Source organism: Orycteropus afer, unplaced genomic scaffold (genome assembly GCF_000298275.1).
Source record: "Orycteropus afer afer isolate SDZICR_OR568_19922 unplaced genomic scaffold, OryAfe1.0 scaffold00365, whole genome shotgun sequence".
Classification (NCBI taxonomy): Eukaryota; Metazoa; Chordata; class Mammalia; order Tubulidentata; family Orycteropodidae; genus Orycteropus; species Orycteropus afer.
The window spans coordinates 625,530-629,993 of NW_006921952.1; positions in this window are offsets into that span (position 1 = coordinate 625,530).

Sequence of the window (4,464 nt, forward strand, 5' to 3'; positions counted from 1 at the left end):
ATTTCTTCTGTGGCCTGGATGATGTAGAAACTTTCTTCAGGGCTCATACCTGAGAGCCTTTCAGGGGAGACAGTACTCTGCAGCTTTCTTAGTGTCTCCCTGGGAATCAGAACAGAATGATGTTGAAGTCCAATGCCCAGGATGTGACATGCAGTACAGGAGACACACCTACATTACAGGTTTGTGGCATGAACTCCTGTGCCTTCATCAGTCTCCATCCAGTGAAAACCAAAGAGAGGCCCAGAGAAGCTGAGGGTTTGTCCTGGGCCAGAGAGTTTACCGAAGACATAGGCCAGTCGTTGCCCACCCTCCACTACTGCGTCCGTGCATTTGATTCTCCAGCCTTGTTCTGTTTGTTTGAGATGCTCCAAGGGCTTTGCTCGTTTTCTTGATTTTACTTATAAAATGATCAGGGTAAGTGTAGTATTTGTGTCCCTCTATTTGAGCTAAGTGGTAGTGGGAGGAAAACATGGAGAGGTACTGTATTTGTTTGTCCCACATCAGGGTGTGAGTCCAAGGTTGGACGGACTTGGAACCCTGAGGGCCTTCTTGGCCATTTTGGGCTTCCGTTGAATTGTGTTTGCATTGAGTTGGATACCAGAGTATGCAGTATCTTTTGGATGTTGTCAGATGAGTAAGAAGGACAGGGTAATTGTCCGCAAACGTGTGAAGGACAGTTAGATGGAAATGGAAATGGGATGAAGGTGCAGTTGGGACTAAGATGTGGAGCAGAGATTTGAGTTCAATTTGGTCTAACAGCTTTTTAAAACATCTGCTTCAGCCTAGGCATTAGACCAGGTGCTCCAACGGGTGTGAAGATAAGATGACCCCTGTCTTGCGCACAGTTAGACAGTCAGCTCTAACGCAGCCACACGTGAGTGTCAGCAATGTGGCGTGTGTAGTGGCTCACAGGAAGAAGGGTTGGAGTTCAGATGGGACTTGGGTGGGGGGGCCAGAGCCACACAGGTGTTGGTGAACGACCACAGGGCACCATCAGGATGGCATCCCAGTGTGTAAGGAACTGGAGTTCATGTAGACTTGAGAGAGAGAACCTGCAGGGGTGGGCTGGGTGCTTCTTTAGTTGAAATGGGCCATCAGTCCTTTCTAAGCCACGACAGACAGGAGCAGGTTGTGTTTATGAAGATGCAACCCAAGGCAGATGAGATGTGGAGGTGGAAGAGACACTGAGCCAGGGCTCTTTGGGGTCAAGGAAAGAACCCCAAAGGATTTAGGATTTTACCTCAGAGGGACTGTCAGTTTTCCCCTGAAACAATACGTGCATATGTGTGTTTTATCAAATCCGTGATGCAATGTGTCCATGATACAGAAAGTCCAGTTAGTATGCTGGAGGAGAATTCCAGGTGAAGGTTATTGCCAGTAAGGGGCTTGGGAATAGAAAGAAGGGGAAACCATTCAAGAGAGATTTCAGAAGTTGTAGAGTTTTGGCAAGTTATGGGCCGTAGTTAAAGAGCAACAGAAGAACCATCTCCGAGCCTCCCGAGTTCCCTCTGAGCTGCTCCCCTAGACTCCAGGCTTGTTGAGAGCAGGGACCACGTCTAGCTTGACCTGGGTTCTCTGGAGAAACAAAACCAGTGAAGCTTGTGTGGGTGTAAAGAGATTTCCTTATCTTGAGGAAATGGCTCACACATGGATGGTGGTGACTAAATCTAGTCATGGAGGTGACTAGAAAAGTCCCTGGGTGGCTCAAATAGTTTACACTTGATTACTAAACTAAAGTTTTGTAAAGGCTGGCAAGTCCCAAGTCTGTGGGTCAGATGTCAGGCTGCAGGCTTCTCCTGACTTGTGTAGCTGCAGGGGCTGGTGAATCCAAGATCACAGGTCCCATGGCAGGCTGCTGCCTCCCAAGGCTGATGACTCCCAAGGTTAGCAGGCAATGTGGCATGCCACTAGCTCAAGTCCAAAGAACCAGAAGTCACATGATGAACCAGATGCAGGATCTAGATCGTGCAGAAAGCAAAGCTGCACCGGAACATCCACATAGTCCATTGGATGCTAGTCACACCCGTGAGGAAACTCTTTCAACTGATTGACTGCTCATAGCAAATCTAGTCATGGAGGTGATTCGTGGGGGATGACTACATACATCATTGATGAACCACTGAGTATCGTGGCCCAGCCAACATAGCTGTAACCTTCACACTTGTTAATCATTATTTGCCCAGCACATAGCATATGGTAAGCTCTCAACAGGAGTGAAATACAGCATGACTGGACTTTTGAGCCAGTTAACTGGAATAATTGTGTTTAGCTTGAAACACGTGGAAATCATGAAAGGAACAAGTTTTAAACTAAGGTGGTTTTCAGTTTGAGATTTGTGGAGCTGGAGGTTCTAGCAAGTCATCCAGCTAGAGGTGACCAGGAATTAGCTGGAAATTTGGGTGTGGTGATATTTAGGAGAAGAGTCCTGGGTGGCTCAAATAGTTTACATTTGATTACTAAACTAAAGGTTGGGGGTTCAAACCCACCAAGCAGCATGGAAGAAAGTCCTGGTCACCCACTTCCACTGAAATTCCTGTTCCACTGTGTAACGACACGTGGGGTTGATAGGAGTCAGAATCAACTCAAGGGCAACGAGTCACTTAGGAGAAAGCCACAGGTCGAGGGAGCATTCTGGAGCCATTGTTAGGAAGGAGAGGAACCCCAGGGAGGTACCAATAGGTGCTCAACAATGACCAAGTCCACCTAGAAACAAGGCCTGGTGATCTGTCTTCCAAAACATCACAACCCTGAAAGCTGATGGAGTGCAGTTCTCTGCACACATGGGGTCGCTGTGAGTCAGAACCCGTGGCAGCTGGTTTGGTTAGAGAGGGGAGAGGTGAGACCGGAGCTTTGGGCAAATGGAAGTGAGTTGTCGGCTGTGGAATATGGTGGCAGCATAGGAGTTGCTCAGAATGGTGGTGTGACTTGTTGGTCAGGGTGTCATCAGGAAACGAGTCACTCAGTGGGACAGATGTCCCCACCACAGACAGGCTGGGGAGGAAAGGTGAGGAAGACCTCCTCTGCTGCCCTCAGGAGACCTGGACGTGCAGGGTCATGGGAAAGCCTCCCCCATGGCTCTCAGCTGCCTGCAGCACAAAGGTGGGGCCACAGGGGGACTCCAGACGCAGCTAGCGGAATCCCACATTGGCCAGTGGCTATGCACCTGCCTCCGGCTGCTGCCTCTGGAATGATGGCCTCTCCTCCGCCGCCGTTCAGCTGTCACACACGTGTCTGTCATTCACGGGAGTCAGCGGGCAACCGCCTTCACCTGACAAGTGTGCTGCAGAGAGGGTGGTGGGGGTGGGGCTGACCGTCAGTGCTCAGCAGACAAGCCAGCCCCGGGGCCTAGAGCCTCCCATGCGGCATGTCACTTCCCTGCCAGAACTCTCCAAGAACCACCTCCTCTCATACCATCTTAGGGAGGTCTAAGCTTTGCTGTGAGGTCCTGGTGTTTTCTATTCCACATCGTCAGGCCTCTGTTCTCTCCGTATCTCTTCTCTCAGCATGGGATGCACACACTGTACCTCCCCTCACACCCTGGGCAGACTTGTTACAGTGGTTAAGCACTTCACTGATAACTGAAAGGTCGGTGGTTCAAACCCACTAGCTGCTCCACGGGAGAAAGATGTGGCAATCTGCTCTGTAAAGGTGTGAGCTTGGGGAACCCTGTGGGGCAGTTCCACTCTGTCCTAAAAGGTGGCTCTGAGTCAGAATCACCTGGCAGTGGGTTGGTTTTGGGTCATCTCCCTTTGTAATCTCCGTGGCTTGTGCCTCTCCACTCTGTATGGACACCTCCTGAAAGGACAGGGACCTTTCTTTTCATCTGTCAGCCCTTGCATAGAGCCTGGCATCCAGTGTGGGAAAAGAGCAAGACAGCTGCCAAGGTGTCGATTCAGACTGCTGGCGACCCCACGTGTGTCAGAGCAGAGCTGGGCTCCACGGGGTGTCAGGGGCTGGTTTTTGGAAACAGATCACCAGGCCTTTCTTCTGAGGCACCCCTGTGTGGGCTCAAACCTCCAGCCTTTTGGTCAGCAGCTGAGCAGGTTAACCATGAGGGACCCCACTCCGTTTGAATGAAGGAAGGAAACAGAAAGAAGATGGAAGGGAGAGAAAACATGGAGGGAGGGGCAGCAGAGAGAGGGAAAGGAGTTAGGATTGCTTTCTGGGGGTTGCTAATAAATTTGATTGGCAGATCCATCATGACCTGCCAGCTGCAGTAGGTCGATACATGAAGAACTGCTGGGAGGAAAAGAGTAGAAGAGAGAGTTCTCTGCAGACGTTTGCTCAAGAGACACTGTTAGCAGCTTGAGAAGCAAAAGCACAGTAAAGGGAGATTTGATCTGACTTATTAATGTAGCTAATTTATTGTATTCTTTTCTGTTTTATTTTACTTTAGTCATTTTCTTGTATTTATTTTAGTTTACTGTTTTTATTCAATGTATCCATTTTATTTTACTTGTATTT